The 16,487-nt window shown below is 40.2% G+C and overlaps 1 long non-coding RNA gene across 1 annotated transcript; it reads left to right on the forward strand.

Moving 5' to 3' along the window:
* Nucleotides 1–3,699: 3,699 nt before the first annotated feature.
* Nucleotides 3,700–14,339, forward strand: LOC138847767 (uncharacterized). Its single transcript, XR_011385721.1, has 3 exons — nucleotides 3,700–4,588; nucleotides 13,537–13,626; nucleotides 13,825–14,339. It is a non-coding gene; the product is annotated as an uncharacterized lncRNA (long non-coding RNA).
* The last annotated feature ends 2,148 nt before the right edge of the window (nucleotides 14,340–16,487 follow it).

Consider the following 16,487-nt stretch of genomic DNA (forward strand, 5'->3'; position numbering starts at 1 on the left):
GTTGTCCCTCTTAGTATTTTTTTGTCTGTTCTACTTAATAAAATTGGTTTAATTCTGTAATTAATACACAGTTATTCTTAAGTGTTGAAACTTAACTGAAAAGTGATCCCTGTTAAATATAAGAGAGGGAAGAGATTTGCAATTTGGGACATGCTCAAGCTGACTTGCCCCAAATGGTAGAGTTAGAAACATAACAGGGGATTCCAATTCAATCCCATCAAGGTGGCATGTAACAATGCCATCTCACTAGTCCAAGTGATCAATTACTATTCACAATTGATCATAATGAAAGGACTAAGAGTCAAAGGGATCACATAAACAAGACTAGTGTCTGCTAATACTAACCGATAGAATAAAAAAGGGAGAGAACGATCCAACATGGGAAGCAAGATACACAGCAGACTCATAGAATGACAGATATCCTAAACAGCACTCTGGCCTCAGAATCAGCCCTAAAGGCATTCGGATCTGGCTGAAATGCCCATGAGAGTATTTCAGGCATGGAAAGCCAAGACACTCTGGCAAAAAAATGACCTAAATGAAAGATCTCTGCGAGTGAGATCCCAGTGGAAAGAACAGGTCTTCAAAGAAGGAGGTAGCTTTCTCCGAAGGGAGGAGAGAACCTCCATTTTGACTATGACCTTGTCTAAATAAGATAAGAGTCGGTGAACTCAAAAGGCTTCCATAGCCTTGCCCACCCATGACTGGAGCAATGGGAGATTACTCATGCCTTAAACAGGAGTGTCAATTTGTTAAGTCAACAACAGGAGTCAATGTGCACTTACTCCTCATGTAGGATCTCTGCCCTTAATGTGCGGTACATTGTGATTTAATGCTATAATGAGTACTCAAACAGTATTTTTCACTTTGTGTTTCTATGTGTGTGTAAACTGTTGAAATCTTTACTTAATATATGCTAAACTGATCTTCTGTATATAAAGAGAATTGAAAATGAATCTTGACATGAATGGAAGGGGAGAGAGAGCGGGAAAGGGGATGGTTTCGGGAAGGAGGGAAGTCATTGGGGGGGGGAGCCATTCTAATCCATAAGCTGTACTTTGGAAATTTATATTCATTAAATAAAAGTTTAAAAAAAAGAGGTTTGCAGAGTATAGTATTCTGGGTTGACAGTTTTTGTTTAAGATTTGTACTATGTCTTGCCATTCTCTCTGAACCTGTATTGTTTCTGATGAGAAGTCAGCTGTGAATGTAATTGGATATTTCCTGAAAGTAATCTGAAGTTTCTGTACATTTTTATGTATTTTTTTATTTGAAAGTTTTCCTAATCTCTACATCCTGGAGCAGATGACCTTCACAAGTTTGAGAAGTGCCCGTGTTTTTTTTTTTTTTTATTTTTATTTTTTTTGACAGGCAGAGTGGACAGTAAGAGAGACAGAGAGAAAGGTCTTCCTTTTCCGTTGGTTCACCCCCCAGTGCCTCTGTGGCCAGCGCAGCTGATCCAAAGACAAGAGCCAGGTGCTTCTCCTGGTCTCCCATGTCTGTGCTGGGCCCAAGCACTTGAGCCATCCTCCACTGCACTCCTGGGCCACAGCAGAGAGCTGGACAGGAAGAGGAGTGACCGGGACAGAATCCGGCACCCAGACCTGGACTAAAACCCTGGTTGTAGGTGCCGCAGGTGGAGGATTAGCCTAGTGAGCTGCGGCGCCGACCTGAAGTTTCTCTATTGCAGGTTTTAGAATTTTTTTTTAATTTTTTACATTGAAAATTTGACTCCATCAAAGGGATCACACAAACAAGACTAGTGTCTGCGAATACTAACTGATAGAATAAAAAAAGGGAGAGAATGATCTAACATGGGAAGCAGGATACACAGCAGACTCATAGAATGGCAGTTATCCTAAACAGCACTCCAGCCTCAGAATCAGCCATTAAGGCATTAAGTCTGGCTGAAGAGCCCATGAGAGTATTTTAGGCATGGAAAGCCAAGACACTCTGGGAAAAAAAAAAAAAAAAAAACTAAATGAAAGATATCTGCAAGTGAGATCCCAATAGAAAGAGCAGACCATCAAAGAAGGAGGTACCTTTCTCTGAAGGGAGGAGAGAACTTCCACTTTGACTATGACCTTGTCTAAATAAGATAAGAGTCGGTGAACTCAAAAGGCTTCCATAGCCTTGGCAACTCATGACAAGAGCTTAGGGTGATTATTGATGCCATAAACAAGAGTGTCAATTTTTTAAGTCAACAACAGGAGTCACTGTGTACTTGCTGCTCATGTGGGATCTCTGTCCTTAATGTGTTGTACAATGTGAATTAATGCTATTACTAGTACTCAAACAGTATTTTACACTTCATGTTCTGTGTGGGTGCAAACTGATGAAATCTTTACTTAATATATACTAAATCGATCTTCTATATATAAAGATATTTGAAAATAAATCTTGATGTGAATGGAAGGGGAGAGGGAGCGGGTGATGGGAGGGTTGCAGGTGGGAGGGAAGTTATGGGAGGGGAAGCCATTGTAATCTATAAACTACTTTGGAAAATTATATTTACTAAATAAAAGTGTTTTTAATTAAAAAAAGAAAATTTGACTCCAGTGTGTTGTGGTGAATATTTTTTCTGGTCACCTCTATAAGGAGTTCAATGTTCCTAGTATACTTGATTGTCCCTTTCTCCAAATTGGGGAAGGTTTCTGTAATTGTTTCAGTGAATCAGCTTTCTAATCCATTTTCTCTTTGCATACCTTCAGGAAATTCTAAGACCCAACATGGGGTCATTTGATAGTATCCCATACATCTCCACTATTTTTTTTTATTTTAAAGCTTTTATTTAATGGATGCAATTTTCATAGGTACAACTTTAAGATTATAGTGGTTCCCCTCCCATACACACTCTCCCTTTCCAACTTCCATCCTACCTCCTACTCCCTCTCACATCCCATTCTTTAGAATTCATTTTTAATTAATTTTATATACAGAAGAGCAACTCTATACTAAGTACAGATCTCAACAGTTTGCACTCATACACACATACAATGTAAAAGTACTGTTTGAAAACAACAATTTTGCAGTTAATTCTCATAGTACAACTCATTCAGGACAGAGGTCCTACTTGGGGAGTAAGTGCACAGTAACTCCTGTTGTTGATTTAACAATTGACACTCTTATTTATGATATCAATGATCACCTGAGGCTCTTGTCATGAGCTGCCAAGACTATGGAAGCCTTTGTGACTACAAACACCGTCAATATTTAGACAAGGCCATAGTCAAATTGGAAGTTCTCTCCTCCCTTCACAAAAAAGTATATCCTTTTTTGATGGCCTCTTCTTTCCAGTGGGGTCTCATTCACAGAGATCCTTCATTTAGGATATTTTTGCCACAGTGTCTTAGCTTTCCATGCCTGCATTGCTTTCATGGGCTTTCAGCCATATGAAATACCTTAAGGGCTGATTCTGAGGTTAGAGTGTTACTTTAAGTCTGCTGTCCAACACTCTTTTTAATATTTCTAATTTCTCCTTTTTTTGTATGACTAAAAAACTTCCACAGACTTGTCTTCTAGCTCAGATATTCTTTTCTACCTTATCAAATCTATTGTTAAGGCTTTCCACTGTATTTTTTTATTTGACTTACTGAATTTTCATTTGTAAATTTTCATTCATGAATTTGCTTCTCATTGTTTCTGTGTAATCTTATAATTAAGCTTTTGAATTCCATTTCAGGCATTTCAACAATTTTCTCATCTTCACATTCTAATATTGAAACATTGCTGTCTTCCTTTGTGGTCTGGCATGTTTCTTCCTTATTCTTGTTTCTTGAATTTCTGCATTTATTTTTAGGCATTTGTGAAAATACATGATTTTTTTTCCTCTGATGGCTTTTGTTTTTGGACTAAGTCTCTTTGGCTTAGTGAAGTGTCTGCTCTTTCAGGAATACCAAGAGGCATGTGCTGGTTGTGTCCAGTGCTCCAGGCCAGACTCACACCAAGCTATTCTCCCAGCTCTATTGCCAGTAGCACATGCTTCTGCTCTCTGAAATAACCTAACTCTCCAACGCTAACACTCTCAGGATGTTGGCTTCTGGGGTCTTGTGTTATGTCCCTGCTTGTGTTGTGTGTCTGTACCCTTTAAGTAGGTCCACAGCATCCCACTTCCTCCTGTAGAATTTGCACTGCAACAGTATCCCTATCTCTCCCCTGAGAAAGTACTCTCTCTACTTTTTTTTTAGAAAACTATCTTCCCCTAGCCTAGAGCAGTAACCCATAAAGGGGGCTTTAAAGGCTCTACATTATTCTCATTATATCTGAGAAGAACTCTTTGGAAGGATTAAGGGATAGAATAGTTTCCCAGGCAACAGATGTTCTAAAGAGTAGCTCTTAAGACTCTCACTTTCTATGATTTGAAACTAAAATTTGTAAACCTGATTGTGCATTCTAATGTTATAAAGTAACTTATAAATTTAACCTCCTCTGAAGAACTTTCAGGTTTCTTAAAAAATTTGTTTATTCTGAAGGGCAGATTACAGAAAAGAGAGAGATAAATCTTCCATCTGGTGATTCCCTCTGAAGATTTCTGCAATGGCCCAGTGCTGGTTCAGGCCAAAGCAAGGAGCTTCATCTGGGCGTCCAGGTGGGTGGCAGGGGACCAAACACTTAGACCATCTTCCACTGATTTTCCCAGGTTAGAAATGCAGAAGCCAGAACATGAACTGGCACCCATAGTGGATGTTGCTGTTACATGTGGTGATTATACTCATTATAACACCATGCCGACTCCAGTTCATGTCTTTTTCTTTTTAAAGATTTATTTTATTTATTTGAAAGACAGGGTTACAGAGAGAGGTAGAGACACAGAGAGGTCTTCCATTTGCTGGCTTATGCCCTAGATGGCTGCAATGGCTGGAGCTTTGCCAATCCAAAGCCAGGAGCCAGGAGCTTCTTCCCAGTCTCCCATGTGGGTGCAGGGGCTCCAGGACTTGGGACATCTACTGCTTTCCCAGGCCATAGCATAGAGCTGCATCGCAAGAGGAGCCTCTGCCTGTGGTGCTGGTGTCCCATATGGGTATTGATTTGAATCCTGGCTGCTTCACTTCTTATCCAGCTCCCTTCTAATGGCCCAAGAAATCAGTGGAAGGTGGCCCAAGTCCTTGGGCCCCTGCACCTACATGGGTGACCTGAAAGAAGCTCCTGGCTGCTGGCTTCAAATTGGCCCACCTATGGCTATTGTGGCCATTTGGGCATGAACCAGTGGATTGAAGATCACTCTTTCTGTCTCTCCCTATCTCTGTAACTCTCTTAAATAAATAAATGAATGTTTAGAAAAGAAATACTTTAACCTTACAAATATAATATGAATAATCTTTCAGTGTATTTTAAAAACTAGATGAAGTTTACAGTTTCTCAGTAAAAGTTAATAAACTCCCAAAGTTTCCCAAAAGGGAATGAAAAATTCCAATTTTTATAGAAAACATATTTAATAACTATAAATTTTGAAAGTATGAATTTTGGATCATAATGGTTCTTCCCCCCATATCCACCCTCCCACCCCCAAACCATTCCATCTCCTTCTCCCTCTCCCATCCCATTCTTCATTAAGATTCATTTTTAATTATCTTTATATACAGGAGACTAACTCTATACTAAGTAAAGATTTCAACAGTTTGCATCCACACAGACACATAAGGTACTGTTTGAGAACTAGTTTTACTGTTAGTTCTCATAGTACAACAAGTTAAGGACAGAGATACTGTTTGGGGAGTAAGTGCTCAGTGACTCCTATTGTTGATTTAACAATTGACACTCTTATTTCTGTCAGTAATCACCCGAGGCTCTTGTCATGAGTTGCCAAGGCTATGGAAGCCTCTTGTGTTTGCCAACTCCAATCTTATTTAGACAAGGTCATAGTCAAAGTGGAAGTTCTCTCCTCCCTTCAGAGAAAGGTACCTCCTTCTTTGATGGCCTATTCTTTCCCCGAGGATCTCACTCATAGAGATCTTCATTTAGGTCATTTTTTGCCACAGTGTCTTGGCTTGCCATGCCTGAATACTCTCATGGGCTTTCAGCCTCACTCTCTCAATGGTGGAGTGAGTGATTGACTATAATGAGAGGACAGTCCACTCTCTTCTTGTCCTTCAATCTCCTTATTCTTTAAAAAAAAAGTTCTTGGGGCAGGCATTGTGATGTAGCAGGTAAAGCTACTGCCTGCACTGCTGACATCCCATATGGATGTCAGTTCATGTACTGCCTGCTCCACTTCAATCCAGCTCTCCGCTGTGGCCTGGGACAGCAGTAGAAGATGGCCCAGGTCCTTGGGCTCCTGCACCCGCATGGGAGTCCTGGCTCTGGCTTTGGATCAGCGTCCGCATGGGAGACCCGAAGGAAGTTCCTGGCTCCTGGCTTCAGATCAGTGCAGCTCCAGCCATTGTAATCAATTGGAGAGTGAGCCAGCAGATAGAAGACCTTTCTCTCTGCCTCTCCTTCTCTCCCTGTGTAGCTCTGACTTTCAAATAAATAACTGAATCTTTAAAAAAAGTTCTTAAATTTTATTCAAAAGTCTGAGTTAATGAGAAAGAGGGAGAGACAGAGAAGGAGAGTTCTACTGTCAATTCACTCCCGTGCTGTCTGTAGTGGCCAGCACTGGGCCAGACAAATGCCAGGGACTTCATCTGAGTCTCACATGTGGGTGACAGGGGCTGAAACACTTGGGTCATCTTTCACTGCTTTTTCCAGGCCACTAGTAGGGAGCTTAATTGGAAGTGTCACAGCTGGCACACAGACTGGTGCCCATTTGGAATGTTGGCATCACGGGCAGCAACTTTACCCACTGCACCACAATTGCAGCCTCAGTCTCCTTGTTCTTAAGCAGAGTAGTCTCCTGTGCCTTAGCAAAGGGCTCTCTCCAAGCCTATGCACTGCAACAGTTGCAGGTAGGTAAGCTTTTCTGCATGTGTTGCCCTACTTTCTGCAAAGTACAGTGGTATGTGAGAATTGTTTATATCTTCTAAAATCATCTAGAAATAAAATAAAAGAATTTCCCAAAAAGAAGATGTGTTACTGAATAAGGCTAATACATGTCTTCATACCACCACCTGTGCAAAATCTAATGCTCCATAGATTTTTATGATGGATGTAGCCCAGGTGCACATTAATGGTTCACATGTACAAATTTCAAGGTGTGGCCCATATCTTTTTCTACACATAATTACAAAAATATTTCAAAAGTGGAATTAACCTCTTTCCAACCCTCTTTAACATATTTTCCTTCCATAGCAAAATATCATAAATATTTCTCTATGTAAAGAGTTATATGATGATTTCAGGCCTACAGAGTAGTATATCCTGTGTTATATGATGATTTCAGGCCTACAGAGTAGTATATCCTGTAGGTCTAGTAAAATTTGATACATACATCATTTTTTCAAGGATGCCAATTTTTGGATTGGCTTCTCCTTGCAGGTTACATGAAATAGGAGCAGAGTATATATTTAAAAAAAAATTAAGTCTAGGAAAACATACAACTAAATCTTTTTTAAGAAGATTTATTTATTTTATTTGAAAGGCAGAGTTACAGAAAGGCAGAGGCAGAGGCAGTATGAGTGTGTGTGTGTGTGAGAGAGAGAGAGAGAGAGAGAGAGAGTTAGTTAACCATCTGCTGGTTAACTCCCCAAATGGCCAAAATGGCTGGAGTTGTGCTGATCCAAAGCCAGGAGCTAGGTGATTGTTCTGGGTCTCCCACACAGGTGCAGGGGCCCACACACTTGAGTCATCTTCTACTACTTTTCCAGGCCATAGCAGGGACCTTGATCGGAGATGGAGCAGCTGAGTCTCAAACCAGCACCCATATAGGATGCTTGCAGTATAGCCGGTGGTTTTACTCGCTACACCACAGCGCTGGCCCTGAGTATATAGATCTTGATGGAAGATACATATTAGTATATAGATCTTTTCATCATCACTAAAGCAAACATATCCTGAGAAATGCAATGTGTGGATGTAAGGCAAAGCATATGATAATGGTTGTTAGGTGCAATGTTCATAGAACCCTCTGGAAATATACTAATTGATACTACCTGGGGATAACAATGCTATTCCCTTCACATTGATCTTTTTATACAATGTCCTGACTTGACATGCAAATGGTATCTCCTTGATGATATATTATTTAGTATTGTTAGTTGGGTTGTTAGTGTTTATGCATTATCTGAAGAATATATTCTTCCGTGCATTACCTCGCATCATTTTTCACATTTACCACAGGCCTGTACGTATTTTTAAATGAAAACATACATTTATTTTGTTTTCCGTGTGGAATTCATTTTCCTGCCTTTGTGGTGCAAGTAGTAGGCACAGGGCAACTAAATCCAAATTGATAGATTTGTAGAGGAAAACCACCACGATCCTACTGTTGAGGTGCTCCCAACACAGTCTTTTGTCAGAGGTGTCCTGCTCAGCTTCACCTCTTCAGGGGCCCCGCAGCGGTGCCGAGGAGCCCCCTGAGTGAAATGGGACAAATGTCGCCAGCTGAGGGCAACGTTCCTGCAGTTCTGATCTCTGCCTCAGCCAGGCCTGTCCCTGCCTTTCTGCCTTTCCGTCGGGGTCAGTGCCGTCCACAGCTGCCAGAGGGCGCCCATGGTGCTGGGTTGGAATCTGGCCCCGCGACTGCGTGAAGGCGCCCAAAGGGGCCCCCCAGGGACTCTTTGCTGAGGAGCCTCTCAAGTTGGCGCCTCCCTGCCATGCTGGGAGTTTGCAGATATCCACACACCGGCCATCAGTAGCTCCTCGTTTGGGTCTTCAGCCAACGCCAGAAGGCCTGGGAGGTGCTGAAGTCTTCTCATGAGAGAGAAGGGAGGCGGGAAATGAATCCAAAGCAGTTGGCTGAGGCGCTGGGAAATGGCGGCGCTGCCCCATTGGTCTCCTCTGGTCTCCAGGCTGCATCATGGGGTCCTCGGTCCTAGCCGGGCTGGCCCAGCCGCGGGGAGGGAGCTGTGTTTGCCTCACCGCCGCCTCTCAGTTCCTGAGACCTGTATCAGTCATTTGATAATGTCCCATAAGTTTCCAACACTTAATTTTTCCATTTTATTCCTTTTTTTTCCTCACCGAAAAATTTCAAAGTTTTGTGTTCCAGATCAGGTGTACTTTCTATTTCTTCATCAAGATTATTTTTAAGGCATTTTACCGTATTTTTTGTTATAATTAATTCGTTTGATGGGTGAGTGTTGTGGCGTAGTGAGATAAGCCACTGTATGTGACATGAGAGTCTCATGTGGGTGCCACTCTAAGTCTCAGTTGTTCCACTTTCCATCCAGCAGATGGAAGATCATTCCCTTGCTCTCTATGTCTGCCTTTCAAATAAATAAATAATTTTTTAAGACATACATTCCTTTCATGAAAATAGCTAAACTTTTGTATCCATATCTGACCACATGATTACAAGACAAAATTGACAGACTGTTTCCTTTCCTGAATGAAATTCACATATCCTATTCCATCTCCAGATATGTTCTATAAATAGTGTATACCATGACCAAATTAGGTTCATGTAGTCTACATCAGTGAACTTACTTCCTAAATGAACAGAACCACTTCAGTCATGGAAAAACATGACATGCATGTATTTAGCAGATGCTTAAATCAAGTTAACATTTTTATTTCCTTACACATGTTTTAGAAAGATTTTTTACATTTACTTATGTGAGAGGCAGAGTTACAGACAGAAAGAGGAAGAAACAGGGACAACGGTCTTCCATCCACGATTCCACCCCCAAATGGTTGCAGTAGTTGCAGCAAAGCAGATTCGAAGTCAGAAGCTGGAGCTTCCCTGAGTCTCCCACACAAGCTCAGGGGCACAAGCACTTGGGCCATCCTCCACTGCCTTCCCAGGCTGTAAGCAAGGATCTAGAATGGAAGAGGAGCAGCTGGAGCAAGAGTGGGTGACCATATGGAGTGCTGGTGCCACAGGAGGAGAACTAGCCCACTATGCCACAGTGCCAACCCCTTTGAAACACATATATTAAGTTCTGATGAACACTTAGTAATCGTGCTGTGATATTTCAGTCGATGTGTAGAGTGTGTACAGAGGACATCAGAAACTATGGAAATGGATATTAATGATGAGTGTATCTGGGTGCAAAGTATTTTGAAATCTGTGAGTAATTTTTCATAATACCTAGTATCCATGAATTTTCTGAATAATCCCTATGTGCATGCAGTTCATCCTCTCCCTTCCAAGCATTTGCTCAGTGCATCGTGTGCATTCAGATCAACTCTACAGTTTCTAACATTAGCAAGAACAGGTGATACTCACTCTCTGATTTAGAATTACTTTTATTCAACTGAATAGATAATATTTTTATTCATTGTATTAGTGATCTAAATCATGTTTTCATGACATTATCTTTTCACTTTTATGGAAGTTGTTGAATTCTGTTATGTATTTTGTGTCTATCCTACATCTCTATTTGCACTAGACACTATTCAAATGCTCAGTAATGGCATTGCCTAGGTGATGGAAAACGTTTGGCTTAAAATTATTAGACATGTCATTTACAGCAGTTTGAGTTGAGAAAAATTGTGACTAGAATAGTCACATATTCCCTCCTGTCTCCCTCTTTGTTAGATTGTTCTCCATTAGCAACATCTCATACTGGTATGCTAGGTAGCATAAATGATTAATCAATATTGATTATTGTTTTTGCCTACAGAACATAGTATACATTGTGTTCGCCACAGGTTTTGAGAAAGGTTTCACAGTATGTAGCTGCCATGCTTATGTCCTACATAGTAGTACTGAAAATCGCTTGCATTAAAGAATGAAGGTATCCTCAGGCACCATTCTGCCCTTGGTATTTATGGTGGTGGGAATAAAGTCACTTCTAGAGGTCATTTTTTGCTTTCCATTAAAAAGGGAGAGTTCCTCAAGTAGTCCATAGTTCTCATAAGAGCATAAATCAAGACTGTAGGTGCAAGAACGAATGTTAGCATGGGTAACAGCAGTTTGGAAACTTTTCATGTTTTAGAACTGAAGGAGCAATGATTTGATATATTGATTGGGAACCTCAGAATTCAGGGTGATTACTGGTTCCACAGTAATTAAAACCCACACACACTTGTCTTTTTCTTAATTTTTATTTAATGAATGCATTTTTACATAGATACAACTTAAGGAATATAGTGGTTCTTTACCCCATACCTCCTCCCCCACAGCTCCCATCCCATCTCCCTCTGCCACTTCCATCTCCTTCTTCATTATGGTGCATTTTTGTATGACTTTATATACAGAGGACCAACTCCATGCTAATCACAGACTTCAACAATTTGCACCCACACTCACACACAACATATAGAATACAGTTTGGGGATGAGTACTCAATCAGTATATTTCACTTTGTGTTTCTACGGGGGTGCAAACTGTTGAAATCTTTACTTAATGTATACTAAACTGATCTTCTGTAAAAAAAAAAAAAGAAATTAGCAATTCCCAACTTGACTCTCACTGGGATTAAACATGACAATAGGTCTGATCTGATTTCATCATCATTTAAAAAATCATCTATTATTTTTCACTTTATGTTTCTGTGTGGGAGCAAACTGTTGAAATCTTTACTTAATGTATGCTAAACTGATCTTCTGTATATAAAGAGAAATGAAATGAATTTTGATGTGAATGGAAGGGGAGAGGGAGTGGGAAAGGGGAGGGTTGTGGGTGGGAGGGACGTTATGGGGGGGGGAAACAATTGTAATCCATAAGCTGTACTTTGGAAATTTATATTCATTAAATAAAAATTAAAATAAAACAAATGCAAAAAAATAATACAGTTTGGGGAGAGAATTTGCAGTCGATTCCCATATTATACTTCAATAGGAACGGGGGTCCTACATGGGGAGCAAGTGCACAGTAACTACCTTTCCTTAAAAAAATAACACTCTTTGATCCAACATGGGAAGGGAGATACTCAGCAGACTCATAGAATGGTGGATGTCCTAAACAGAACTCTGGCCTCAGAATCAGCCCTAAAGGCATTCCGATCTGGCTGAAAAGCCCATGAGAGTATTTCAGGCATGAAAAGCCAAGACACTCTGGCAAAAAAAAAAAAAAAAGCCCTAAATGAAAGATCTCTGTGGGTGAGATCCCAGTAGAAAGAACAGGTCTTCAAAGAAGGAGGTACCTTTCTCTGAAGGGAGGAGAGAACCTCCACTTTGACTATGACCTTGTCTACACAAGATAAGAGTCAGAGAACTCAAGGGGCTTCCATAGCCTTGGAAACTCATGACTGGAGCATAGGGAGATTACTGATGCCATAGATAGGAGTGTCAATTTGTAAAGTCAACAACAGGAGTCACTGTGCACTTACTCCTCATGGAGGATCTCTGTCCTTAATGTGCTGTACATTGAGGCTTAATGCTATAACGAGTACTCAAACAGTATATTTCACTTTGTGTTTCTACGGGGGTGCAAACGGTTGAAATCTTTACTTAATGTATACTAAACTGATCTTCTGTTAAAAAAAAAAAGAAGAAATTAGCAATTCCCAACTTGACTCTCACTGGGATTAAACATGACAATAGGTCTGATCTGATTTCATCATCATTTAAAAAATCATCTATTATTTTTCACTTTATGTTTCTGTGTGGGAGCAAACTGTTGAAATCTTTACTTAATGTATGCTAAACTGATCTTCTGTATATAAAGAGAATTGAAAATGAATCCTCATGTGAATGGAAGGGGAGAGGGAGTGGGAAAGGGGAGGGTTGCGGTTGGGAGGGACGTTATGGGGGGGAAGCCATTGTAATCCATAAGCCGTTCTTTGGAAATTTATATTCATTAAATAAAAGTTAAAAAAAAGAAAAAATAACACTCTTTTTATGACATCAGTGATCATCTGAGGCTCTTGCCATGGGCTGCCAAGGCTATGGAAGCCTTTTGTGATCATAGACTCCATCGGTCTTTGGAAACAGCCATAAGCACAGTGGATGTTCTCTCCTCCCTTCAGAGAAGAATGTCTCCTTCTTTGACGACACTATCTTTCCTATGAGGTCTCACAGAGATCCTCCATGCAGGATATTTTTCGTCATAGAGTCTTGGCTTTTCATGCCTCAAATGCTCTCGCAGGCCTTTCAGCCTGACCAGGAAGCCTTAAAGGTTAATTCTGATGTCAGAGTGTTATTCACTGCGAATGTCATCCTAGGACTCTGCTGACCCACACGTACTTGTATCTCTGTAAACAGGATTGGTTTGGGGTCTGCGTACATTAAGGCTGTGTATGCTGCCATGAACCCTGGGTGTGGGAGGATGCTGCCTTCCTCTTTGGGCCTTTGGAGTGTGTGATACTGGATTTTTCTTGTCTGAATCCTGAGATGGGCCATCACAGACCTTCACCTGATGTCTCCCATAGTGTTTCTGTGGTAATCCACATGCACAATTGGAAAAAGTTTTCATGGAGAGTTTATTGACAATGCCTTTGGACCACATGTAACTAGTAGGAGTTCCTCACTTGGGTCTTTGTATTCATGAACTTGTAGGTAATTATGCCCCTGAGGGTGAAGAGGATGTTTTCCAAACATATTTTCCTTAATTTTCAGCTGGACAGCAGACCTCAGCTGCATAGCCTCAGGGCAGAAAGTGTTCCAGAAACCCTGTGGATGGATGGACAGCTTGTTGAAAGAAGTCAGGTGGAGCCATATTAAAGTAGCTTTGATTCAGTCACAAACACATATGATGAGAGCATACTCCACACAGGCACACACACCCAGACATATGCTGCATGTATACTCCTGCCTAGTGCTGCATGTTCCACTGCCATTGTGTCCTAGGGATTTTCACAAACTTCTAAGATGTTTGCTTTGATATTTCTGTTGCTCTTTCTGCAGGTATTTTTCCTTGCGACTTATCATGATGATCCCAACTGCTTTCTCAAGGTGGAATGCAGTTTTTACAAGGATGGGGATACTGTGATTGCTGCATTTTTCCCCATTTACACATATCTCACTGATACATTCATGAATGTTTTCAAAAAGAATCTCATATGTGAAGGGTAAGTTCTCTTGGTTTTAATCATTTTTCCTTGATTTACATATTAGCTTTTTATATGGTCTGCAGATGGTTGGAAAAATGTGCTCTGTGTCCCTGCCTTGTCCATCTTTTGTCCCTCCTAGAAACTGCTGATAATTAATTTGGGGAATGATGAAGACATTTTCTTTTTTCCTGGCACCTGAATGGTTCAGGAAAAGGTTGTCTCATCAGAGGAGGAGAGGAGAGTCTCATTGGTGTTCTTCCTGTCCCCCCGTCCATGTTCATCAGCTCAGGGACCTATTGTGCTCATCAGAAGACTTTCATAACCAGTGCACTGGAATGAATGAGAAACCTGGGTTACCATGAGCTCTTCCACATGTGCTCACAAACTTTTCTGCTATGTACTAGATTTGGGGCCATGAGAATGCTTTATTTCACCTACAGTCCTGAAGAAGAAAGAATACATAAGAAAGTAAAATTTTACCAGTTAATAGTAATCATAGGGCAACACCTCTGCAAAAATATAATATTAAATATATTTTTAATGGTAAATGTGACCCATGTGAACTCTAATGGTTCCAAAATACAAAATTCAGGTTGAGTTCCTGCACCTTTATTTATCTAGACAAAAATAGACATTTAATAAGGAGGATTATTTTTTCTATCCCTCCTTAATAGGTTTTCTTTTTCTAGCTAAATATAAATGTTTCACACACAGACACACACACAAACACATCAAAATTTCATGCCTACAGAATATTGTATCTGGTAGGAAGGCATAATTATTCTTTGAACATCTTTTTTGAAAACTGCTAATTTTCTTCTTTTTTTAAACTTTTATTTAATGAATATAAATTTCCAAAGTACAGCTTATGGATTATAATGGCTTCCCCTCCCATAACTTCCCTCCCACCTGCAACCCTCCACTTTCCTTTCCTTCCCCCCTTCCATTCACATCAAGATTCATTTTCAATTCTCTTTATATACAAAAGAACAGTTTAGCATATATTAAGTAAAGATTTCAACAGTTTACACCCACATAGAAACACAAAGTGAAAAATACTGTTTGAGTACTAGTTATAGCATTAAATCACAAAGTACCGCACATTAAGGACAGAGATCCTACATGAGGAGTAAGTGCACAGTGACTCCTGTTGTTGACTTAACAAATTGACACTCTTGTTTATGGCATCAATAATCACTCTAAGCTCTTGCCACGAGTGGGCAAGGCTATGGAAGCCTTTTGAGTTCACCGAATTTGAACATTATTAGACAAGGTCGTACACAGAGTGGAATTTCTCTCCTCCCTTCAGAGAAAGGTACCTCCTTCTTTGAAGACCTGTTCTTTCCACTGGGATCTCACTCACAGAGATCTTTCATTTAGGTTTTTTTTTTTTTTTTTTTTTTTTTTTTTTTTTTTTTTTTTTTTTTTTTTTGCCAGAGTGTCTTGGCTTTCCATGCCTGAAATACTCTCATGGGCTTTTCAGCCAGCTCCTCATGCCTTAACGGCTGATTCTGAGGCCAGAGTGCTGTTTAGGACATCTGCCATTCTACGGGTCTGCTGTGTATCTCGCTTCCCATGTTGGATCCTTCTCTCCCTTTTTTTATTCTATCAGTTAGTATTTGCAGACACTAGTCTTGTTTATGTGATCCCTTTGCCTCTTAGTCCTATCATTATGATCAGTTGTGAATAGAAATTGATCACTTGGACTAGTGAGATGGCATTGGTACATGCCACCTTGATGGGACTGAGTTGGAATCCCCTGGTATGTTTCTAACTCTACCGTTTGGGGCAAGTCAGCTTGAGCATGTCCCAAATTGCACATCTCTTCCCTCTCTTATTCCTACTCTTATATTTAACAGGGATCACTTTTCAGTTAAGTTTCAAAACTTAAGAATAACTGTGTAGTGATTACAGTATTCAACCAAAAGTATTAAGTAGAACAAACAGAAAAATACTAAGAGGGGTAACGTATTAACTTGTTCATCAACAGTCAGGGCAAGGGCTAATCAAGTAACCGTTTCTCATAGTGTTCCTTTCACTTTAACAGGTTTCCTTTTCGGTGCCCGGTTAGTTGTCATGGATCAGGGAGAACATATGATATTTTCCCTTTGGGATTGGCTTATTTCACTCAGCATAATGTTTTCAAATTCCTAACAGGGATCACTTTTCAGTTAAAATTTAAACACCTAAGAATAATTGTGTGTTAATTACAGAGTTCAACCAATAGTACTAGAACAAAAAAATACTAAAATGGATAACGTATTACATTGTACATCAACCGTCAGGACAAGAGCTGATCAAGTCACCATTTCTCATAGTGTTCATTTCACTTCAACATGTTTCCCCTTTGGTGCTCAGTTAGTTGTAGCTGATCAGGGAGAATATATGATATTTGTCCCCTTGGGACTGGCTTTATTCACTCAGCATAATGTTTTCCAGATTCCTTCATCTTGTTGCAAATGACTGGATTTCATTGTTTTTGACTGCTGTATAGTATTCTATAGAGTACATGTCCCA

This window comes from Oryctolagus cuniculus, assembly GCF_964237555.1.
Source record: "Oryctolagus cuniculus chromosome 16 unlocalized genomic scaffold, mOryCun1.1 SUPER_16_unloc_1, whole genome shotgun sequence".
Lineage (NCBI taxonomy): Eukaryota > Metazoa > Chordata > Mammalia > Lagomorpha > Leporidae > Oryctolagus > Oryctolagus cuniculus.